The 25,558-nt window shown below is 49.4% G+C and overlaps 1 protein-coding gene across 2 annotated transcripts in view; it reads right to left on the reverse strand.

Moving 5' to 3' along the window:
* The window catches only part of CRACDL (CRACD like), a 97,619-nt gene extending 72,349 nt beyond the window's left edge, over nucleotides 1–25,270 (reverse strand). The window contains exons 1-2 of one of the 2 annotated variants that reach the window (XM_081156281.1): nucleotides 5,452–5,567; nucleotides 5,150–5,287 (exon numbers count right to left, since the gene is read on the reverse strand). The gene's annotated coding sequence lies outside the window, so the exon portion shown is untranslated. Of the gene's footprint in view, nucleotides 1–5,149; nucleotides 5,288–5,451; nucleotides 5,568–25,147 lie in introns of those variants that run through there. The other variant, XM_081156280.1, reaches the window with a different exon arrangement.
* Nucleotides 25,271–25,558: the final 288 nt, after the last annotated feature.

The raw sequence follows: 25,558 nt of genomic DNA on the forward strand, positions 1-25,558 counted from the left end.
CCTTGCATTCCTGGGATAAACCCCACTTGGTCATTAGGTACTTTGTATATATTGCTGTATTCCATGTGCTAGTATTTCACAGTTTTTTAGTATTGCTATGTTCACGAGAAATATTGGTCCGCAACTTCATTTCCTTTTTTTAAATCAGGGTTATGCTGGCCTCATAAAATTATTTGGGAAGCGTTTCCTCTCCCCTCCTCCCCCCCTCCTCCTCTTCTATGAAACAGTTTGTGTAAGGTTAGTGCCATCTCTTCCTTAAATTTTCTCCTAAAATTCACCAGTGCAGCCATTTGGGCCTGGCGTTTTCTTTGTGGGAATGTTTCTGATTGTGAACTTTATTTTTAAAAAATAAAATTTAGGGCTATTCAGATTTCTTTGTGTCAATTGTGATAATTTCTCTTTCAAGGAATTTATTCAATTCACCTAATGTATTAAACTTTTTGACATGAAATAGTTCTTAGTACCCATATTATCCTTGTCTATAAAATGTACAGTAATATGCCCTCTTTCATTCCTGATATTGGCAATTTGGTTTCCTCTCTTTTTTCCTGATTAATCTTCCTAGGGTTTTATCAACTTTATTCATCTTTTTAAAGAACCTTTTTTTTTTTTCACTGATATTTCTCTATTGGTCATCTGTATTCTTTCATTTACAGATGAATGTTTGTTCTTTGTCAAACATTTTACTGTTATGTAATATTAGAAACTCCACAGTAAATTGCTATTATTTTGTTTTAAGCTATCAATTGTCTTTTAAAGAAATTTTAAAATGAGAAAATAAATTTTTATATTTACCACATATTTCCCAGTTCTGGCACTTTTCATTCTTTCATGTGGATCTATATGCTATCCAGTGTCATTTACCTTCAGGATATAGGCTTTCCTCCAATGATTCTCATATTGTAGATCTATAGAAAACAATTTCTCTCAACTTTCGTTGATCTGAAAATGTCTCTATCTCATAATTATTTTTGAAAGATATTTTCTTCAGAACTTTAAAAATGATGTCCCATTGTCTTATGGCATGCATTTTTTTAAATAAATCAGCTGTATTCTTATTTTTGTTCCCTCATATGTAATATACCTTCTTTCCTCTGGCTGCTTTAATATTTTATTTTTATCTTTTGTTTTCAGTAATTTAATTCTGGTGTGCCTAGGTATGCTTTTCTTTGGGCTTACCATGCTTAGGGCTCATTGAAATTCTGGAATCTATAGACTGAGGTATCTTTTCATCAAATTGGGGAAATTTCCTCAAATATTTTTCTGCCCCAATCTCTCCTCTTCTAGAACTTCAATTACACATATTTCAGACTATTTGTCACTGAGGTCCTGTTCCTTTCTTCCCCAGTGTTTTTTTTTCACTCTGTGCATCAGTTCGAATGATTTGTATTGATGTCTTTGAGTTCACTGACTTGTCTTCCACAGTGGCCAAACTGCTGTTAGAGCCAGCCAGTAAATTTTTCATTTCAGATAACTGTATTTTTCAATTCTAGAATTTTCATTTGGTTGCTTATTAAATTTCCATTTCTCTGCTGAAATTCCTATATGTTTACTATGTTTGTATGGTTTGTATCTACTGATCTTTTTCTCTTTGTTATTGGTCACCTTGTCCTGCATGCTTAGTGATTTTTTTATTGTATGCTGGATACTGCACATAGTACTTTGTTTAAAGAGTGTTGAGTTTTATCCTGGCAGACTGTTAATTGACTGGCATATCATCTTTATCCTAACAAGGCTTGTTTTTAGGTTTTTGTTATAGTGGATTTAGCAGGGTACTTACTCTTGACTAGTATAACTGAACTCCTAAGATGTGGCCTTTCTGTGGCCTCAGGTAAATGCTCAAGGTGTTCAGCAAGGTCTCTTCACTCTGGCAGGTTAAAACTAAATCTCACAGAGCTGTGTGACCTCCAGAATCTCTGTCCAGCTCACTAGCCACCCCCCACCCTGAACCCCTAGTTTTTGTTTTCTGCCAGGCCTCAAAGAGTATTGTCCTGTGTTTTAGGCAAGATTCTAGAGGAATACTGATTTCTGAAGTCCCTTCTCTGATCAGAACCCTTCTATTCTGTACCCTGCCCCACAAATTCCAGCTGCCTCGCGACCATCAAATTCTGATCTCTTTTTCTTTTGCTCAATTCTCTGTTGGTGTTTGCTTCCTTTTGCCTTGGTTTTGAAGGCAACCCCTACGGAAAGCCAGGATGAATGTAGAGCTTGCCTTACATACTTCAGTTTGGATCACAAAGCCACCCTGAGTTTTATTCCATTCTTGAAAATAGTTGTTTCATATATTCTGTCCAATAGCATAATTGTTTAGGAAAGGAGAATAAATCCAAAATTTATTACCCCATCACGGCTGGGATCAGAAGACTGATTACATTCCAAAAGATGACTGGCTGCTGTGTGGAAGAGATTGCAAAATGAACTACATACTTTAAGACCACATAAAAGAGAATGACGATGTTTTTCTTGAAGCAGAAAATGCTAATGCTCTGACCTGTTAAACACTTGTGCAAATCTGGCAAGAAAACAGGAATAAAATGTGTACCTGCAGATAAACCCATAGGAACATGAGGCCAGTTCTCATCTCTGACACCAGGTAGAAACATGAAGTTTTGAAGGCTGGAGTAAGAGGATCTCCTCCCATGGTTTTCCTGGCGAGGCCCAACTACAGCTATAGCAGGAGCTGGCAGCCCCCTGTTCAAAGCCATAGCTAGTGGACTGATTGGCAATCTCCTCTGGGAAACCAGTCACAGAAGAAAAGAAATCCAAATATGTGACCTAGAGAGCGCTGACGTCTCCTCAAGTATAGGGTCTCTTCTAGACAATTCCAAATCCTCAGCTTGAGGCAAGAATGGATCACACACTGTCCTTCCTGCAAATGCAGGACCAAGTTAACCCTCCAACAAAAGTTATTTTCCTAGCAAACACCTGCCTCTGGCACTGCACATAGGGGTCTGGGCTGGGGGAAGGGCCAGCAGTCCTTCCTGACCACCCAGCTAGATGACTCCACAGCTTCTCCCACACACAGCCTGTGGCTAGCTTGTCAACCTAACAGCTTGTAAGTGAACAGAAAGATTTTATCAGCCCAAATAAAAACCCAAATTCAAACTCACCCTATCGCTATGAATGTCTATCAGGAAGATAAATACCTGAAGAGCCGGCCCCTCCCTTCCCTGGTACAAGCTGCCACTTGCCCTGGACAACAGACTGCAGCTCAGGTTTCCAAGGTGGCTTACGGATCCAATGACCTCCTCCTACAACTACATTCAGAATCCACAGAAGGCCATGGTCTGCACTTGAGAAGTAGACTTAGCCTCACAATTTCCATGAAAACTCCAAGTGTACAGGAATTTAATTCATTTGTACCTCACTTGCTTTCTCTCAGCCTGCCAGAATTATCCTCAAGGTTTGGAAGACTACATAGAAAAAGCCCACTGCCTGAAACTTGTTTTCCCCAACCCTACATTTAAAAGCTTAATGCAAATGCTAAGAAGCTGTATAAATATGTCCTGATTTAAAGCTTCACACAGTGAATCAGCACTTCAGAAGCTGTGCTCCTCAGAGACTCCCGTGATAACTCTCCACTAAAAATTCAGGAGATTGGCAGTTTCTGAGACTACCATGAAATTCATCTTTTCCAGAGCCCTAGATAGTAGCAGCAAATTCTTAAATTTCCCTTATGATATTTGCATCAGATTTCCTGTGCTGCTCAAGGGGTACCTATTTATTTGTAAAATTATTTTATTTGGTTCAATTTTCTTCTGATTTACATATAACAGCTGTGTAATGTAACTGCTGTAACTTTCAAGAAGAAGTGGGCAAGTATGGAAAAATCCCTATTAAGTGTCTGCGAAAACAGTCATGATTATTAGATGAAGGATCCCCCAGGAAGCTGAGAATGTTTCCATGTAATTTGGACCCAAGCAACCGTCATCAGCCTTCGGTTCATGAAACCTGCGAATGCAAGCTGAGCTCTCAGGCTGCAGGACACTGGCAAACACGGGACATGCAAAATGGAATTTCCTCCCCCTTAGCATTCCTGCAGCTGACCTGCCAAGGCCCACTGAAACCTGATGCCCAGGCCTCCCTCCCAGGGAACAGGGGCCTGGCACTGAATGCTCCATCTGGGCACACCCCAAGCCACCTGGCCAGCTGCTCTTTTTCCCTGGTTCCCTTTCGGCCAGAAGAATCCTGCTCCTGAGCCACCTGTAGTCTCACAGAGCCTGTCTCCAGGTCCAGAGCCCATGGGGGGACGGGGGCGGGGGGTGGTGGCAAAGGGCCAGCAACTTGGCTGAGAGACGATGACAATAAAAGGAATGGTTAGCAGGGCTCTGGCAACTTTTGAAAGGGGTAATCTAATCCCGAAGGAGGAAACTGCTGCATTTTGTGCATATTCTCAACCCTCCAGCTGAAGAAAACATCGAGCAGTTAGATACCAGCTTTCTTACTGTACCCCTTCTCTCCTATATCACATTTGGGGGAATTCTGCCATTTCTCACTGCTCTCAAGCAGGACACCCACATGCCTTTCGAGAACAGTGGACAGCAACATCTTCGCTGAAAGTGGATTCTGACAAGTTCGTTGTTTCTCAAACCACTGCTCCGAGGACCCCCTCCCACCCCCGAACCAGAGTCGGCTCTGGCTCACAATGCTGACCGTTTCCACCTAAACAAGGAGCAGCCTCAGAGCCAAGTGTGTCACACACCCACCCTCCAGAAGCTGTCCAATCTCTGGATCTATTTCTGCTCTAAGATTCTCCAGTCTGAGGCTCACCAATGGGGTCATTATGCCCAGCGTTCCAGGTGGGGACCTGGAAGGATGTCCTGATGGGACGATGCCAGGCACCTGCGCAAAGTGGGGAGACCCACTATGCCCATGATTCTGGTCGCAATGTAGTCACCTCCTGTCTGCTCTCTGGGCCTCAGGTACCTTGTCCTTCAAAGGGGCACATTAATTTTTGTCCTGCCCACCTCACAGTTAATGTGGGGCCCAAACAAGACTGGAGGGTGCACACTGTGCTTTTAAAAGAACAGATGGCTATATCAATGGGAAAGATTTTCCAGACTGTGAGACCCTTTGCACAAATGCCCCAGGTCCTGACCCCAGAAGCCAGCAACGGGCATGAAAAGGGTGTGAGCACACAGGCACTTACGGAGGGTCCTGGTTCTCCGTGTGCAGAGCACTGGGTCAGGCACTGCAGGGACAAAGCTGACGCAAGTTTCTCTTGAATTTCCCCCTTCGTGTGCTCCGTCCACATGTGGTCCGATACAGACACAGCTCTCCTGAGATCCTGTGAGAGACATGGATGAGGCCGGCCACTTCTAAACGGGGCAAGAAGGGAGGCACCTACTGGAATGGGAGCTGCCGGCTACGCTTGGGAGCCAGCCCGCCGTGGCCTCCTGAACCCAAACGCTAGTGACCAAGGCCAGGCCCGCACTCTAAGGCAGAAATTACCTGCTGAGCCTCAAAGCTGGGCCACTTGGAAAACTTCCGATGCTCTGTTTTCTTCCTCAGTGCTCTCTGCACAGGATTAAACCCACCGAAACCCCAAGCGCACCAACCCTCTGCTCGCGTGTGTTGCACATGGCAACAGGGAAACCGCAGAGGGAACATGCCCATACCACATGCCAAAGCCTTGAAAAATGTTTTATCTAGAACAATGCTGACACACATATGATGAAATGTCTTACTGTCCCACCTAGCTGACTCATGGTGGCGGCAGGAGTGCAGGCCCTCCCCACCTCTGGGAGGCAGGAGCCTGCCCTGCGCTCTGCCCTTGTGAGCAGCTGGAGTGGTGAGTGGTGCTGCCCTGTTTTCTCTGGTGACAGCCGTTGGCATCCTGGGCAGTGTACCTGTGCCAGAGGTTGGGGAGAGCAGAAAGAGAGGCAAAGAAGGACAAAGCATTTCGCAATTTATTAAAATACCCAAGCTAACCACTCCCTGCCTTTGTACAAAAAGGCAGTTTGTGAAGAGTGAGAGCGTGCCAGGAGGGGAGGTGGCAGATCAGCCTAGGGGTGGCTCGGCTCCGCCCACCTGGGTGTGCTGTGGCAGGTGACAGAGCTGAGCTGCAGAATGTGAATGGTGAGCATGGCGGTGCCCACACCTGTCTGTCACCTGCTCCTGGGGGGTGACATGGCCTTACCCATCTGTCTCCCACATTTGTCTCAGGAGTGCTGGGGTCCGCTTGCACATGTCTGCTCCTTCACCCCACTGCTCATGTACAATCGGGTGTGTGCCAGGCACAAAGCAGCCCCCACCCCCAAGCCCTGAGGCCTGTGATGGCTCCTGAGAGCCCACCCACTCTCTCCCCACCTGGCACAGCCACCCCCTCCGCTGCAGAAAACACAGCTGAGCTAATTCTGGGCTCCCTGCCACCCGCACAAGCCCACGCTACACATGTTCTGACTCATTTCTGAGGAGCCCAGGAGCAGGGCCCGGGGGGAAGCTGCAAGGCACCCACCGGGCACCCTGTGGATGAGTCCAGGGCCAGAGGTCCTCGGGCCTCAGTGAAGCCTGGAGGCAGATCTGAGGCCTCTCATCACCTCAACCAAATTGCACTGGTAGATGAGCCCAAATTTTAAACTCCATGAATTTCTTGAGACATCCAAGCATATACTCAGAGCACACAATCAGGGAGTTAAAATCTCGAGTTAAAAATGAAATCTGTATTACTCTTTACCACTAAGACCCACTCTGGCATGTGGAAAATTCTCACCCTATTGCCAAAGTTCTCACACGTGAAAAGCATTAGATCAGAAAAGAAAGGAGAATATTTATATCTAAAAGCTCAATTCAATCAAATTCATTAACCATTTCCTGAACACCTACTATGTGTTATCCTTCTGCATCTTCCAGAAATCTCAGCCTGGGCCCGGGACAGGGGGCAGGGGGCAGACACTGCCGTCATCTACCTGTGGAGGTGCGTAGAGTGCTGGAGAGGAAGTGACAAGGAACAGCACGTCTGCCCAAGGGGTGAGGAAGCGGAAAGAGTGACCCATGGGCAGTGTGCTGGGGGACCAGGTGGGCAGTGAGGGCACAGGGCTGAGGTCTGGGGCCTTGGCGTTTGGGATGTTTCTGGAACAGGATCAAGGCCGGAGCCTGTGGGCAGTGGGGGGAAGGGCAAGTGCCGGAAGTGGCTGGACACAGGGACACAGGTCAGACTTGCAGGACCTGCCACCAGGCCCCTTCGTAACTGAACACACGCCTCCCATCACAGGGCAGCACTGGGGATCCAGGGAGCCACGGAGAGTGGCCTTCAGGAGCTGAGGCCCTAACCCGCATACGTGGTTGGGCGAGTTCCTGCCACGCTCTGAGCCTCACAATACCAAGACTAAACAATCAGAACAAATCCACCTTGCTGGCCAATCTGAGGATTACATAAGCTAAGCTGTGCAGAAGCCTGTGACAGGTGATCCTGCAGTGACCCGGAGGACAGGCATCCTGCGGGGAATGCTCGGCTTAGAGCCAGACCGTGGGGGGGCGGCTCAAGGTTTAGAAGCAGTGCCACCTGGGGGAAGTTACTCAACCCTCAGCTCTGGCCTCCTCCACAAGAGGATGAACATGTGCTGTTAACGGGCTCGGAAATCACTTACTGCAGGCTTTTATACCTTCCTGTCATTCCCCGTGACACACGGACCAATGAGGGGCTGGAGAGCGGGCCACAGGCCAGCCCAGCCGGGAGCCAGGAGACAAGTCAGGAAGCCTGCGAGGGCGGAGAGGCCGAGCTGAGGCGCCCAAGCAACCGTTCCTGGAGTTCCTCTAAGGGCCCTTCCCCTTCAGCAGCCAGTCTCCTCCTCCCAACTCCTCCAGTGCCACCCAGCACCCAGCCACCCAGCCAGTTCAACAGAAGCGTGGAAACTGACTCCAGGCAGCCTCTGGACCTCCCCCCAGCAGGCAGCATCACAGAGCTGGGGTTCCAGGGGAAGGATCCCCTCTCTATGTGGGCATCGCACCCACCTGCACGTGGATGCCACCGGTATAGACATGCACGAAAGGCACACCTGGTCACAAAGAAGGGCCCCCTGTGCAACCCAGCAGGGTCCTGCCTACCCTATGCTAAAGACAGTCACCACCCTTCAGGGCTCGATTCCTGGGTTCCTCCCTCACACCAGACCAAATCCCCAGGCTCCCCAAATCCCCAGGTTCCCTGGATCTCTGGCAGGATCAAGCTCCCAGTGCAAGGCCAGCAGGAAGCACCTTAATGTGGAGCGGGGCAGACATCCCTGGGCTGAGTCCACAGGGCTTCCACATGAGCCTCTGCTCTCCCGCCCCTGCCGTTGCCCTGGATATAGACGCTGGACCTGTCGCAGATGGTCACCGTAGCTCTGAGATCTCACGGGCTGGACAAGGTCCAGAAGGACCTACTATTTGTTCCCATCTTCTTCGAAAGAGACTTTAAATATAGGAGTCCCTGCTGGGGAGAGAGGAGCCCTGTTCATCCACTCCCCAGCCCACCGGGGAGAGGTGATTCCTGAGTTTGCAAAGGTGCTGCCCCGTATGTTACCACAGGGGAGGCCAGTGTGGCCCTGGTGCAGGTGCCTGTTGGTCAGTGCCCCTCCCTGGTAGGCCCTACAACGACAGCTTCCCTTCCTCCTGAGTCTGATTTTTGAGTCTCATCCCTGGAAACTAAGAGCCCTGAGAAGAAAGGGCAGGATGAATCTCAGCCCTGGGACTGCTCCCAGCACAGGTCCCCAGCTCCTCGGTGGGTGGTCTGGCAGTAGCAGGTGCCCAAGGGACAAAGGGTGCAGTACAGTCGGGCACCCAGGGTCTCTGCCACGTGGGTGGTTCTGGTGGAGTCGGCCTAGGGGGCTCCAGATAGAACAATAACAGGGGAGGGAGGTCAGCAGCATAGGAGGGTCCATTTCTCGGCCTGCCCTGGGGACTGGATCTGACCCCGACTTGGAGCGATAAGAAAAGACAGAAAAGGACATTACACAACAGACCTTAGGACACTGGGGCCCAGGGTCAAGAGGGTACAAAGTGCGGGAGAGGGGCTGCCCCCTGCCACCCCTTTCTTCCATGGGTGGCCAAGTCCTTCCTTTGGGCCCAGGAGTACCTGGGAGGAGGCCAGAGCAGCCTATCATGGTGGACTGACTCCTGAGCACACGAGGCACTTCCTGAGACCCCCAGAGATAAGTGGGGCAATAAGGGGCCAGGGGCATGCCAAAGCCTGTGGCTGTGGCCTCAGGGCCAGGGACACTTGAGCATATGACTATCCTGAGCCCTGGGGGTCTGGGGTCTTGGAGGACTGCCTAGGTGTGTGCCAACCCGGGAGACAGGGAAGATCCTGTGAAAATCACCTGCGAGAAGAGGGAGGAGGCCTTCAGCTTCCTCTAGGTGACAGACAAGAGCTGCAGGGTGACGAGGTGGGGGCTGCACTGCGCAGGTGAAGGGGAGGACTGCTCTGCACAGAGGGGCTGCTGGGCAGGGAGAGAGCTGTTGGCTAGGCCTGTGACTGGGCAGGCAGGCCAGCCATCGATGGGCAGCAGTGCTGCCAGGGCTCATGTGATGCATGTAAGTCACACACTGAATGCCAATCTTTGACAAGAGGTCAAGCTCCTTCCACAAAGCTTTTTCCAACTCTCAGACTGAGGTGAAGCACAAGGGCATTTCTTCATAATGTCTGTTAGCCAGCACTCAGCCTCCTGGAACCAAGATCAAAACTCTGAGCACAGCTCAAGCACCCAAGGGCGTGGCCAAGCCTTCTGTTTGGCGAATGATAGCACATGGCCCCTCTGGGCTGGCCAGACGGCTGCCCTCAACGTCATTGTCATGCCTGGAAAATAGTCCCAAACTTTCAGAGAGGGACCAACAGCGGCACCCAAACTCCCACGACAGTATCTGATCTCAGGGTACACTAAAAAAACTGGGGAGATTCCTAATTAGTTCATTGGATTGTAAAAAAAGTCTGTGCTATATCCACACAATGGAATACTACTCAGCAATAAGAAGAAATAAAGCACTGATACACACAACTACATGGACAAATCAAAAAATAATTACAGGCTGAAAGAAGCCAGCCAGCCAGAGTACGCACTGCAGGGTTCCGTTTATATAAAATTCTAGGGAATGCAAACTGAGTAATAGTGACAGAGAGGGGACCAGTGGTTGTCTTGCAGGGGACAGGTGAGGGGAGGGATGCAGGGAAGAGATTACACAGAGCAGGAGATACTTCTGGGGGTGAGATATGTTCAGCATCTCGATTGTGGTGGTGTTTTTACAGGAGTATACATATATCAAAACTTATCTAACTGTTCACTTTAAATGTACGCAGATTATATGTCAATTAAACCTCAACAAAGCTGTTTTTAAAAAAAGTAATCCATGCTGATTAGATGAAAAATACAGAAAAATATTAAATCTCCCATAATTCTATCAGAGCTAACCAGAAATAACATTTTTCTGTTTCCTTCCAGTCTTTTCCCTATACGCACACATAAATGAAACTCCTTTTTAAAAAGTTTTATATGAACTTTTTTTTTTTTAAAGTTGTATATCCTAAGTTTTTTGTTTGGTTTTGAATGCCAATCCTTCATACACACGGAGAATAAAGGGTGGGGACAGCAGCTCTCAGGGAAGGGGTCAGTGGCCAGGAGAGGGGATGAGTCCCCGTGGGTGAAGCAGGTCTGGGGGGGCTGGGCGGACCCTGGAACAGGCAGCAGGGAGTCTATCACCTGGAGGGAAAGCCTGCCCAGTGTCTCCTTTGGTTCTGTCCACCCAAACCTTCTCCTTCTCTAAATCGAGCCTAAAATGACAGCGTCTCCCACTTATTACCCAATCAATCAAAATTCACCAAAAAAATGAAGACCAGCCTGTTCTCCCAACATGTCTCCATCTTCACTTTGGCCCCGGCCCTTTCTCTCAGCTCCCGCTCTGCTTCCAGCTCCGGCTACCATCCTTCCTGCTTCCTCATTTAGCCTTGATCTTGACGTTCCCTTGTGACGCAGCCCCCTTCACAAATGCTCCCACGGCCTCGCTCCAATTCCAGCCGGGAGTGACGCACTCCCCACTCCCCACTCCCCATCACTGTACGTTCAAACCGCTTCCAAGTTTTCACCTTTATAAATAACAGTGTGATGAACATCCTTGCAAAGAAATCTTTGGACTGCAGATTTCATTGTTTCCTTGGGAAAAATTCCTAAAAGTGGAAGCACCATGAAAAAGAGAGGAGTCCTTTTAAGGGTTTTGGGACACAGTGCCAAGCTGCTTGGCAGAAAGCTTGTGTCTTCCACTCCAGAAGGCATGTGAGTGCCCTTGCTGCCCGCCCCCTACTTGCACTGAGGACCATCATTCACAAAGGCAACACGCCCAAACATCTGACAGCAAAAAATAGTATCTTCTCTGAATGAGCACCTATTTCACCGCTGTTAGATGGACTTTCTGACACTCACTGCCACTCTTCCTCCTAGGTGACCTAACGCGTAGCCTTCACTCACTCTCCCACTGGGAAGCTCATTGATAATACAAGTTTTTCATATCGATTATCAGAGTTGTTTAGGCGAGAGGGAATTTGTCGTAAGGGTTGCAGGCATTTTTCCTAGTGGGTCACCTGACCGTTGATTTTGTTTGGGGTTTCTTTTGGCACACTAAAGATATTATTCCCCCGATGAACTAACAAAACATTTTTGGCCTTGTGGCTTCTGCTTCTGGTATCGTGTTTCTCATCTCATAATTTCTCAAATACCTACCTAAAGTGAATTTAAGGATTTCATCTTACATTTTAAATTTCAATGCACATGGAACATATTTTGGGGTTTGCTGTGACTGAGAAACCTGATGACTTCTCAAGTGGTTAAATATTAACTAAATCTAGTCACTTCTGTTTTTCAGGCTTTTTAGTCAGTTCCTTGGATAGGCTTTCTACTCCCATCACAACACCAAAATGTTTATATTATAATAAATTCATAATATGTTTTCATAGCTGGTAGGTTATCCACCCAGATTCTGGCTGGCAATGGCATTAAATCCATAAATTAATCTGGGAACGACTTAAATATTTAAAATATTGACCCCTCCCTTCCAGGAACATGTAAAATCTCTCCATTCATACCATCATTCACAAAGACAACACGCCCAAACATCTGACGGCCGTTTGTGTAAGACACAACTTTACCGCACTCCTCACACAGGTTCTACACATTTCCTACAAGTACCCTTCCTGGGTGCTGCAGCGTTGGTTCTACCACAAACGAGCAGCTTCCCCATCACACTTCCTGAATTTCCTACGGGCAGAGAGGCTGCACTGTGCACACGTCTGCATGTGGGCACTGTCCCTGCAACCCTCCCCCAACTGAGTACAGCTGGTTCCAAAGCCTTTATGGGTTGTCGCCCCTGCAGGTACCCAGGGCCATGACCACTGAGAGATGCCAGTACTTTCCCCCAGGACGCAGGCCCTCCCCAGGTCAGCTGTAGCCTACTATTCTGAAAGTCCTCTGCCCTTGAAAGCCCTCCATGCGGTCCACATCCTGCCCCATCAGACATGGCTTATCCTACGCAGGGCAGACCCTCCTCCAAAGGAGATGCTCTCCCTGTGCCTCCTGCCTGTAGAAATGACACACCCTCTTCTAGATCTATTCAAATGCTACCTTCATAATCCAAACTCTTATCCCGAGTCTGCATTTTGTGGAGTGGCCCTTATCTTACTCCACTTTATGATAAGAGTTACTCACGTCTGTGCCCTGGCAGTAACTCTGTGAAGGCCCAGCCCACATCTAAGCCACCCTGCCTCAAATCACAGTCTGTCACGTGGCTGCAACAATGCGCTTTGACAGCCCGGATGAAGGGAACTGGAAATGTGCACCACGGTGTGCAGGCCGCTTGTCCCTGCTCACTGCCCGAGCCATGAGAAGTACTCCAGGAAGACAGCGAGGCCCACAGCGCTGAGGACAAAGGAGCGACTGTTCGTCGTCTTCAGAGCTGATGGGTGCAGGCCAGCCCAGCCCTGCCCTCTTGGAATCTCCCCAGACAAGGTCTTGGGCTCCTCCCTCCCACAGGAAGGTGAGAGCCCCAGTTTTAGAAATCAAAACTGCCCACGGCCCAGGCAGGCTCAGGTGAAGGCCAAGGCTGTCACCCCGGCCACAGGGCAGGTTCACCTGCAAAGCTTGTTAAACGCATAGAGTCCCACCCAACCTCCTGAGTCAGCCTGGCAGGTGAGGCCAGGGCAGCCACAGAGGTGCTGACACCAGGCCAAGGAAGGGCCCAGGCAAGCGCACCTCCATCTTCTAGGTCTTCCCTGAATGGGGTAGTGAGGCCAGGCACAGGACAAGGAAACCAACATTTGACAGCGCCTGGAAGCCAGGCGCTGGGCTAGGAAGGCGCTTGACACGTATAATCTAATCCCCTCAGCAAACCTGGATGAATTATTGTCCCAACTCAGAGAAGCAGAAACACATTCACAGGTGTAAGTCTCATCCCCAAGTGACCAGGCTGGGACTAGGGCCAAAATTAAAAAAACCAAAAAACCAACACCCGTATTTGAGAAATCCAACCTTCGCTGGTTCAGCGAAGACTCTGGAGATCCTAAAATTTCCAAGCGTCTGCCTCTCAGCGGTACGTAAGCCCGAGGCACCCCAGGGCCTGGTCCGAGCCCGCAGAAACAGGCCGTTTGCCTTCACTGAGTGGCGCTGTGCAAGCTGGAGTCTTTTCAGGATCCCTGCTTTTCCTTTAGCCCTACTCTGTGCCCGAGCATTGCTAAGCCAAGCCAGTGAGTGGTCCCCCCTTGCCCTGGGTCATTTGCCTCTGTGACTCTGCTCAGGCAGTTCCACAGGTTAGGAGGACCCTCTGTCACACTCCCAGCCAAGGCCACAGTATGCCTTTCTGAGGCTCTAGGCACTTTTGCCTTCATGGGCCCCTCCCTCTATTAAAAAAATATATATATTTTACAATTGTATCAGTATAAAGATGAATATATCATTGTACATTAAAACAGTTTCTTTGACCTGAAGTTCATGTCTCCCTTCTCATTTTAAAGTAAACTAAAACAATTTTGTGGATCCCTGAAACTATTATGAACCCTTGGCACTGTGCCTCACTTGCCGGTGGGCAATTGGCCCTGCCATGAGCCCCTCAGGATCCTCAGAACACTCCCCATGGAAGACTCAGCTCAAGTATGGCCAGTACCCCTATGACCCAGGCCCCCCAACCCTGCCCCAGTGGAACCTGCTGCCCTTATCTGTCATCACACTCACCGCACTCACGATGACATATCTATAGCTCCTGTTCATGCTGTGAGTTCCACAGGGACCTCGATAAATGTGCACTGAGGAAAACTGAGCAGAGTGAAAGGAAGCGAACTTTTGCAGTGAAATTACTGGATGATTTGATAGGTCTGTCTGAGGGCTTTTGTCTGATTTTCTTGTGGCCACATATTTCATATTTAAATCACTCAACACCAGTTTCCTCTCACAGGTGCATAGGAAGCCAAGGTGCCCTGCGAGACTGGGCTACTAGGGCAAGGACATGCCTGCAAGAGTCTCAGAGCCTCTCTAAGGGTCCAGGTAGAAGAGAGAGGTGCGGTGTGCCTCAGTCCCCAAGCAGCTAAAAGGAACTGTGTGTTTCTAATGCTATAGTGCCACTGGGCTATGGCACTTTACATGCTTTGGAAGCAGATGCCTGGGGTTGCTTGTAATGCCTGAAAGCTTAGAAAAAATGCAGAATTAGAGAAAACCAGGTAGTCATTAATCATTGGAATGTTGGTGTTCCTGCCCCTGCTACATCTTTTAAATTTGTCTTCATGTTTGGTTACCTCCTTTAGACCACATTCTCTTCATTCATACAGGTTTTGTTGCTGAAGTGTTTCTGTCCTAGAAAGAAAACATCTGGGAGCAGAAAACTACACTTGGTCTCTTTACGGGATGAAGCCTCACACTGCAGAAGCATTATAATCCCAGGCACTCCCTGGTAGAACCTGCTTAAATTGCAGGCAAAGTGCCGTGGAGGAAACAGCAAACTGCAAAAGGGCATACCCATTTTTCTGAAAGGCTACAAATAGTAAATCTGCAAACAGAGATCCTTAGTTTTTTACATGTGAATCTCTGATGCACAATCATTATCTGAAATTGGAATCAATACGTCTCAAATATGTACAGGTTATTATTTTTCAATATGTGTAGATGTGATTAATAAAATACAACATCATCTAGAAGAGCCTCAAAATTCATAGTGTCTTTCTGTTTACATATATATTTTCCTCCGTAATAGATCATGAAAATATAATTATTTTCTTGTGAAAGGTTTCCCAAATTGCTGGATGTTACCAAGGGACCCTCATACTCAGAAAGACCAGGGACTCCGGCTTTAGGGGAGAACTGACAGCCTTGAAGAAACCAAACACCCAGGCCATCCTGGGTATTGCTCTTTAAGGTGAATTCAGATGGAATTTTAGTTTGGCTGACAGAGAGGAGCTTCCATTTCACTTTGTATAAAAGACTGTATGTCCATCCGTCAGAAGAGCAAAGCACTGTAGTACCGTGGTGATATTCCAACAGTCGTGTTTATTTGGGAATTGGGAAGAAACAAGAACAGATGATGTTTGGGAAGTATCTGCTCCTTCAGTTTATCATGCTGACACGTGAGCAGTTCACTTAGGATCACACTCAGGACACACAAGCCCTTGTGCCATCCAACCACCGATCCGATGCCAAGTCAGGACCCTATGGCAGACTCTGGGTGGAGGCCAGTAGCTCTGGACCCCATCCGAGCCCCTCAGGGACTTTAAGTAACTACCTCTCTCTTCGCCCCAGCTAAGTCTCCTTGGATGGGGACAGGCAAGTCACTTTCAGGTCCCTGAGCTTCAGTTTCCTCACCTCCAAACAGTGATAATCATTTCACCTTTAAAGGTCATTCCAAGAATTAGTGGGATCATGTATTCCTTCAGTACCTAATAGTGGCAGGGATACACACAAGCTTAGCCCCTCGGTTCCAAACCTTCCTCCAAGTCCCACTTGGTTTTTATTCTCATAGACAGCAGCCATTTAACCTTGACTCCTTCAGAAGGCAAGGAAAGGCTGACTGAGTGCTTACTCTGGGCCAAGCACTTTTCAGGCACAAGTCCTTTCATTCACTCACAACAACGCCCTAGGTGGCTGCACGTCCCATCCCCATTTCGCAGATGGGCAACGGAGGCACCAAGAGGCCACACGGCTGGAGAACAGGAGGGCCAGGCCTCCAGAGCTCCCAGTCACAGGCCTTATTCTATTTTAACTAGGAAAGTCTGAACAAAAAAATAAGGGAGAGGTAAGTAAGGCTTAATTCTAATGAAGTGTTCTGAACTCACGGTTATACGCCAGTTGCAGCATATCAGCCATTTCTACTGAAATCATTACCTTAGCTCCTGGGAGGCAGGTATCTCAATAGCCCAATGTGCAGAAGAGGAAAGTGAACCCAAGGCTGTGACCAAGGTCACCCAACTGCCAGGGCCACCAGGGTGTGGATCCAGGTCAGACCATGCCCCTGCTTGTGTCGTCCCCCTGCCACGGCCACCTGTGACCTTTCCCTCCCTCCTTTCCTGCAGAAGAGGCAGGAGGGAGGGTCCCGGCAGAGACTCCCTGGGTGGAAGTCAGGGAGGAGGGCTCTGGGGGGAGCTGACCCGGCGTAAGGAGCCCTTCCTGCCCCCCAGGCCCTGTGGATACCCGGAGGAAAATGTTTCAGAGTGTTCACTCCCATCAAGTTATGAGGACACTTCCCAGCATTTCAAAGTTAACAGTTCAAGAGTAGTTAACAGTTAAAAGCAAGTGACAAGGAGAATACACTGGGTTTATACCTCTGCTTCACTGTGTACTGGTGGCTTAGGTAAGTCCCATAACCTCTCTGGGCCTCAGTCTGCTCCTCTGTCAAATGGGGATACTGGCAGTGAGAAATAAAACAATCATGATGGCCCTGGGGCGCTAGCTAACTAGGAACAGGGGTAAACCAACAACAGCGCTGTGCCAGCAAAGCCTCTGAGTTGCACACTTAGAGAAACAGAGGCTTTTTCAAGCGGAAATCATCTCCTGAGAGAAACAGGGATAAGGCTGGGTTCACAGCTCTGTTGCTCACCAGCTGAGGGATCCTGGCCAGGCAAATTTACTTCTCTGGCCATCAGCCTTCTTACGGATAAAATGCACAGGGTGATTATAAGGATTAAAGGAGATGATGAAGGTGAAATAGCTAAAATGATGGGTAGTGCTCACCAGGTGGCGAGTATAGTGATTGGCTCTGACATCATCAGCTCTCTGGGCTGGAAAGAGACTTCTAATCACACAGAGACTCACATTTTATTAATTATTTTAAAGCACAAGATGGAGGGGGGTTATGCCACAGGCAGCCTGGGTTATCCAAAGTTTATATGCCACGTGCGGACAAAATTCAGAATCTCATTTATATGGTTAGAAGAACTGAAAGAAAAACTGCTGTTACTAAATGGTAAAAGGTTGAAAATATCCTACCTAAATGTCCATCCAAAGAGGGCTGGGGTGAGTAAACTGAGGCCGACCCACATGATGGAACTCCCCCCAGCCACAAGGACTGCTGCTGTGGCAGGTTATCTAATAATGTGGAAACGAGACGCAACACATACTACAATTTTGAAAGGCAGCCCACGAAACAATCTAGACATGATCTCTTTTCTTTTTTAATTTTTAACTTATTTGTTAATTGTCACCCGAGGATAGGTTTTTACTGATTTTGTGTGTGTGTGTGCATGTCTGGGGGGAGAGAGAGAGAAAGAGATCCATGTGAAAGAGAAACATCCATCAGCCATCTCCCATATGCACCATGATGGGATCAAACCCGCAACCTAAATATGTGCCCTGACCCGGAATGGAACCTGCAACCTTTTGGTGCACAGGACAATGCTCCAACCACTGAGTCACGCAACCAGGGCAAGACACGACCTCTTTTGTTCCCCCCATTGTTTCTCAGAGACAGTGGAAGGGGGAGAGGGGGGAGTGGGAGAGAGAGAGGGGGGAGAGAGAAATGTCGATGTGAGAGAGACACATAGATTGGTTGCCTCCTGCATGAGCCTGCAACGAGGTACTTGCCCTTAGCCAGAACTGAACCCAGGACCCTTCAGTCTATGGGCCGATGCTCTAACCACTGAGCAAAACTGGCTAGGGCAGACACGACTTCTTTTTAATTGAATATATACTTTTGTGCATACATGCATATATGAATATTCGGTATGGCACAGACAAACATTTGGAAGGATATGTCCCCAAATGTTACCAAGGCACCTACTCATGTTCTACCCCCAATGTGTGGACGTAGAGACTATCTATTACAGTGGCACCTGGCCTTGAGCCACACAAGGAACCAACCAAAGAGCAGGCTGGCTAGAATGAGCCAAATCACAAGTATGAGCCAAGCCCCAGACGGTAGGCAGGCCTGCTCTGCACCAAGTTCACTATCTTTCTGGTCCTCCCTGCGTGCTGGCCTGGCCAAGTCCGCTCCACAGTGGTTCCTCCACCACCTAGAGATCCCCCTGGGTGCCCCAGGGCCCATGAAACACACCCAATAATTTCACTTCTAAATGTGGTACCAGATAAGCCCTGCCTACTCAATTCCAAGACCCATATTTGCTCATGAAAGCCACGGAGACAAGATGACACTGGCCAAGCCTTGGAAAATGGACGACTCAGATCTCCAAAGTGCATGTGTTCGTATGTCAAGAGCCCATTTCACCCACAGAGTATACTGGAAATGCTAATCTGTGATGATTTAAATATCTGACTTCCGATGGAGCATGCAGCTGACACCCAACAACCATCCAAAAATACGTGACCAATTCTATTCCTGTGGAAACGATCCCAGCTCACAGACGATGAATCACCAGGTGGAGTGGTGAGGCCGCGTGGTTCAGATGCCGAGTGGGCGAGTCTTACCCACCAGCTCTGTCTCCTCCTTGCTCCCGTGAGGACTGCAGAGGCTCGCCCTGCAGCCTCTAAGTCACACCGCCTCCTTGCAGGAAGGACCCATGAGAAGTTCTTTGGGAGGAGCGGGCGAGAGAAAACACGAATCATTCAGATAATGAACCAAGATGGCCCCTCAGGACTGGGAGTTAGGAATTAAGCCCGGGTGAGAGTAGCAGGTGCAGCGTGGAGATGGGCCTCAGAGCGGCTCCCGGCATGTCCCTTGTCGGGTGCAGGGCAGCAAACTCAAGAGTCCCAGGTCTGTGGAGAGTATTACGCTAAGTGAAATGAGCCAGTCAGGGAAAGACAAACACCATGTGATCTCACTTATATGTGGAATACTCTAATGAACAAAATAACTGAACAAACAATACAAACAGAAGCAAAAATACATAGAACGGACTGAGAGCTGTCACAGGGGAGGGAGGTTTGGGGCCTGAGTGAAAAAAAGGTGATGGTATTAAGCAAAAAATATATATATACACACACACAAACAACACATAAACACAGACAACAATACAGTGATTGCCAGAGGGAAAAGGGGTTCAGGAGCGGGAAAAGGGCAAAGTGGGGATAAAAAAGGGGACAGAAAGAGACTTTGCTTGGGGTGATGGGCACAGGATGCAGTGTGCAGATGATGTTTTGTTGAGTTATACAACTGAATCCTGTATGGTTCTGTTAACCAATGTCACCCCAAGAAACTCAATAGAAAAAGAGAGACCCAGGTCTGAGCCTCTCTGCCCTGCGACAAAGCGTGGCCTCCATACCCACAGCACCTGTCTTGCAACTGTCAGGTGCAGACACTGCGCCTGGCCACAGACTTGCAACCAGACCAAAAAGAGTTGAGAGCTGAGACTGCCTTGCGCAAAGCCCACAGCAGCATATCTAGTGAGACTAATGGCCAATCTCCTAGGGTCACTTGTTTCCTGAGGAGCTGAGAGGAGAACCCAGCCCTGAACGCACACTTCAGGTCCATCTGTGAACCTGGAGTGCGTGTGGACAAGCCACATAAGCCTGTACAGACCTATCCCGGTCCCAGAGGTCCCCAAGCACAGTAAGCTCACCCATGTCAATGGGACACTGGCTACACAGAAATATCCCCAAGCTGGAAGCTGGTTTATGACACTAATATAGTGTTCTTCTGTAATGTACCTTTGTAACCTTGTTTGGAAATAGTCACTTCTGAGGAAAACACAGCAAAGGGAATGATGACTCTTGTAAGCTATGTTAAATATAAATACTCAGGAAATAGAGCATGTATGTATTAGAGACAGAAAGCTGTGGAAGAACGAAGGGACACCGAATGTGTATGAGGACACATATACCCAGACAGCTGGGCATAGTAATGTTCATGATGGCGCGAGCTGGTATCTGAAATGGAACTAAATATTCATATGGTCATGCACATGAGACCAAGTATTCCGAGGAACCTAATTTAGGTCTTAATTCAGTTACCCACTGGTGACACCCATTCAGGTCCTCTCGTCCATGGCTGCTCATCAAGTCTCCAGCAAGCCACAGATGTAGTAGGGCAGAACTGTCCCTACACTTGCCAGTAGGACACCTGTGTGTGTCACTGGCCTGACACCTCTTGTCCATGGCTCCACTGCTAGTACTTTTACTCTGGTCCCTGAGACCACATATTAGCCGGAAAAACTGATGTCGCAGAGTGAGATGGAGCATGTGAATGCTGTGGACCCCGGGACTAGGTGCTGAGGGTCTCCCACCAGCCTGCACCCTCTCCTACCTGTTTCCTCCCCACCTCCTTCCTTTTCTCACTGAGTGTTTTAAATTGCACCAAAGGGCCCTAGCTGATGTGACTCAGTTGGCTGGGCATCGTCCCGGGCCCTGAAAGGTTGCCGGTTCAATTCCTCGGCAGGGCACATGCCCAGGTTGCATTGTGGGCTCGATGCCTGGGTTGCTGGCTCAATCCCCAGTAGGGGGCATACAGGAGGCAGCCGATCCATGTTCCGCTCTCACATCGGTGTTTCCCTCTCTCCCTGTCCCTTCCTCGCTCTCTCTCTAAAAATCAATACAAATATTTTATAAATAAATAACAAATAAATTAATATAAATAAATTGCACTGAGGTCATCGCCCTCCTGACACCTCCCAATAGCTCTGCTCAGGAGCACCCTGTACAGCAGACTCGCTCATTTTCCATAAATGCCTCAGATCCCTGTGCAGAAGGACCCTCGACTGCTTTAGGTGCTTTACTAGGGCATCCTCATTGGGAATTATAATAAATGCTCTCTCACCTTCTAAGAAGACAATGCAAGAATAATAGCTACAAATAATTTATGAAGCACTTTCTCTGCTGATATAGTATCTCAAGTGGGGTGTGTGTGTGTGTCACCAGCCCCACTCCATGGGGTGTTCAAAGTCACAAGGCCTCTAAGGGGCAGAACTGACACTGGACTGTCCACCTGCCCCCCTCGGCTGGACCACCTGCTTTAAGAAAGCAAAACATCTCTGACATTTTCCCATCCCACACTACGGTGGCCATGCTGAGAGCGGTTTCTTGGGAAACGTGCGCACCACAGCTAATGCTTCTGCTGCCTCCCACAGACGTGAGAATCCGGGGGCAGAAACCACAGGAGCTTGGTGTATGGACCTCAGAGGGGAGGTAAGTCTTCTGGAAGTTCTCAAACCTCAGATATTTAAAAACCAGTCCCACACACCGGGGCCAGGAGGAGGCTGGAGCAAACAAATAACTTTCTACTCCTCACCTTCCAAATGATCTTTCGTAATTTCTTTTCACAGATACCTTAATCATAAGAAAATATTTGAGAGCCCTGCCTACCAGGAATCTATGCAGGAACAGTGCATGTGTCTGCACAGAGTTAGTGGCCAACTCTGGTGAGGGGGTGTCCACGGTGGCCTGGCCAAACCCGTCTCATTGTGTCTTATCAGTGTGCTGAGCGCTCATGTGACATCTTCTGGTACGTGAACCACTGCGCTCAGGATTAAGGGTTAAAGCGCATTAAAGCAATACACAGAATTCTAAGGTAATTCCTCAGAATCACAAATGTGTTGAAGGACTGATTACCTGACCGAAAAGTTTGAAATGATTTTCCAGATGCATATATTTTAAGAATAATAGGGTTAAATGAAAATTCATCTGATTTCCATTCAGTCTGGAAAAAGGACAGGAATTTAGGATGATGTCCTACCTACAGGTGACACTCACTGTACCAGGGTTTACAGGCACCTAGACAACGAAAGCAGTCAGGCCACAGCTGGGTCCCGAAAGGCCACCCTGGGCAGGTCCTTCTGTCTCCAGGGGTTCAAGAGCTCCTTCTCATGGGAAGTTCTCTTGCGTCTCATGTCCATGGGACAAAACTTAATGTTACTTAAGTCCCTCCTCCTCCAAGAACCCTTCCCTGACCACTTCACCTTCCACCGTCAATAAAACCCAGGGCTTGAGTGATCAGCTTTAGGCTTCGAAAAAGGCTAATCATGTTCTCCAAGTAATTCCTAAGCTCCCTGAAGAAGCGATTATGTCTGGGACTTTTCTGTACTTCTCCACTGCTTTGGGGAGATGCCAAGCACCCAGTAGACCATTCTGATGATGAAGACGCCGCAGCACGAATAGGCTTGATGGTTTGGAAGACATTACCCCACGGGAAATTGACTTACTGGGCTGGGCTCAGTACTTTGCAAGCAGAAAGCATTTCTCCCCCCCCCCCCCCCAATCCTTCACAGCTGCTCTTTCTCCTGCTTCCACCCAGCCCCTGACTGGTTTCTCCAGCCGCTCCCCCCACCCCAGCTTTTCCAGTCTTTTTCAGGTAGTAAGTCCAGTGCACATAACCCAGGTTGGAGCCCAGAGAGACAGAGAACGGGGGGAAGAAGGAAGCTTCCTCTATTTTCCCAGCTTATTCCTGCCTGCACCAGGCTGCATCTGGTTTCTCCAGGGATGGGGAGTTAATAGGAAAAGATATTTAAATTCCCTTTACATATTACAAGCAAAGCTTGGAAGTTTCAGCCCTGAGCTTTACTCTAAGCCACAATATACAGAGGACAGAAGATGCGGCCTGAGAAAGATTCCTGCCCCCCCCCCCAGGTAGAAAAAAACTCTTCTAACGGGGTGGGTGTGTGTGTGTGTCCTGGAGGGTTGCTCCTGGCCTGGAAGAGGAGAGGAGGTGAGGAAAGAGAAACCCCTGTGAGGCAGAGAGGCGCGTGGAAAGCATGGGGAGTTTTTGTCCTGTGTCCTTCTGGGAACAGTGGAGACCACTCAGTACAGCATAAATGACATCCCAGCATGGCTCCGACAACCTGGGCAGGTGCGCAGGTGCCCAGTAGGGACCTGGAAGAGACCCAGAGTGTGAGTACCTCAGGGCCAGGATGCAGGAGGCAGGTCCCCAGCTGCAGCTCACCCCAGTGACACCAGCTGGAAAACACTCAGTGGAAATAGGAGGAGGCTCAATAGTGGTGGTGGGAAACTCATCAGAAGATCAGATAACCATCAAGAGGACACTCTTCCCCACGCCCTGATGTGACCACAACCTGCTCCCGGTGCTCAGAGACCACCTGTGGCAAGAAGAAACCCTAAGGCTAAGGTGACCTGCAGAGACTGAGAGGTTGACTCTCAAGGAACCAAGCTGCTTTAAACTAGATAGTGACTGAGATATTATCACTTGAATTAGGTTCAGGAAAAATCACAATTGTGAGCTACGACCAAATATAATCAAAGGAGGCAGTGTGGTTGGTTTGGGGTACCAAAATCAAGTTCTCTTATAACAAAGGTTGCACACCACAACTCACAGCTGGTAAGCTCTACCCCTTCCATGATAAACCTGGGCAAGAAACATCTCTACTCTGATTCAAATGCTTCGGGGGTCCCCATGCAGAATTCATGAGTGTCTGTGCATGACAAGGCACAAGGCTAACCTCCAGAGGAAAAGCAGGTGGCTGCAAGCTTGCCAAGGCAAATCCAGGCCCACCACACCATCACGGAAAGCCTACCCACCAGGAGGGCCAGGCACTTTCACACGCAGTCTCATTTATCCCTGATAGCATCCCTGCGAGCTGGCTATCATTACTCCCATTCTGCCAAGTGGCCAACTGAGGCTCAGCAAGATTCAGCGACAAGCTCACGATGACCACGCTCAGTGGCAATACCCTAGGACAGCCGCCCTTTAGCACGGCCCATATGCCTGGCCCCGCGCAGCAGCCAAATGCTCTGCATCAGTTGTGCAACATCCATGGAGGGTCCTCTGTCTTTATTTTATGAGTGAGGAAAACATGCTTAGAGAGGTTAAGAAACTCGACTTGCAGGCAAGTCTAGAACTAGGGTGAGAGGCAAGTAAGGCACTCACCCCAGGCACAAAATCTAAGAAGTACCGGAACAGGAAGATCGATGTTTTAATGCAGTGTTTTCAAACACCAAAATTCACACAAAGTAAAGACAGGATCAGCATCACTTACTGATCTCAAGCTCCAGCACGGCCGAGCACAGCGCTGGGACAGAGCCACCTAGCCAGCCCCGCTCAACCCTTCTCCTCCAGCCCCCAAAGGCAGGGAGCCCAGATGTCCCTGCACGGCACTGTCTCTAGATGTTTCTCCTCACAATTCTAGGACCTTGAAGGGCTCATGGGCGTGACCACGATGCCCGACCATCTCAAGTGTGGGCAGCGTGGCAGAGCTCCAAGGGGAACCCGGGGTCTAATCCGCTCGTGGTCCACCAGGGCGTCTGTAAAACAAGGAAGCTCGCGGGCTTGGATAGGGGAGAAGGGGACTTTATGACATCCGCTTGAGGAGGTGTGGGGTGGGCTCTAAGAGGATCACGGCTGCTTGTCTCCCGCTTGAAGGGCTTCCTGGCTCAAAACGAAGCGTCCAGCAGTGACACGACGCCAGCTGTCGGCCCGTACCCACGCAAGCCCAATGCCAACGCGGGCATTCCCTTCTCCTGGCATTTCAAAAGCCCCACGTTCGCTCCTCTGAGTAACTCCTTCGTTACACTTGCTCGCCTCACGGTAAAGCCTTGTCTGCAGGGAAGCCTCCGTTCAACAAATATTTGTTGATTAAAAATTTAAACATCTCTTAGATCACACCCAGAGCCCCTTACCGCTGGTTGGCACTCAAAGCCTAAAACTTGTTTAACAAATAAACCATGACTTAAGCGCTAGGAAGACGGTGAATAAATCTGTCCACGTTTTCTCCCGAAAGTGGCCTTCAGGGACAGGAGGCACAAATCTTTCCTGCGCTAGCAGCAGTCTCCACCGGCAAGACCGGCTCCCCTCCCCTTTTATTTTCTCAGCGCGTTACCTGCCAGGCTCTCCTCCCAGAGCCAAGTCAAGTCCAGCAAAGTGAGCCACGGGAAACTTTGGGAGCGCGGGGGGCTCACCCCGCGGCGGCCCCGCGCGGCCGGCGGGCAGACGGCGCCCACGGCGGGCCGACGGGCACCTGGCGGCGCGGCCCTGCCCGCGGCGTCTCCGCACCGGCCCCACGTCAGGACGTGGCTCCAGCCCGCGCCGCCCCCGCCCGCACCCCCGCGCCGCCGGCTCCGGCTCCGGCCCCCGGGCGCCGCGGCCAGCCCACGTCCCGGCGCCCGGTACCTGCACAGGCGGCGGGGGGCTGCTCCCCTCGGGTGCTCCCGGCGGCCCCCCCCCTGCGGCCGGGGCGCGACGCAGCAGGTGGCCGCCCGCCTCGCGACGGCCGGAGCCCGGGACCCGCGCG

The sequence above is a fragment of the Miniopterus schreibersii genome, assembly GCF_964146895.1.
Source record: "Miniopterus schreibersii genome assembly, chromosome: 13".
Classification (NCBI taxonomy): Eukaryota; Metazoa; Chordata; class Mammalia; order Chiroptera; family Miniopteridae; genus Miniopterus; species Miniopterus schreibersii.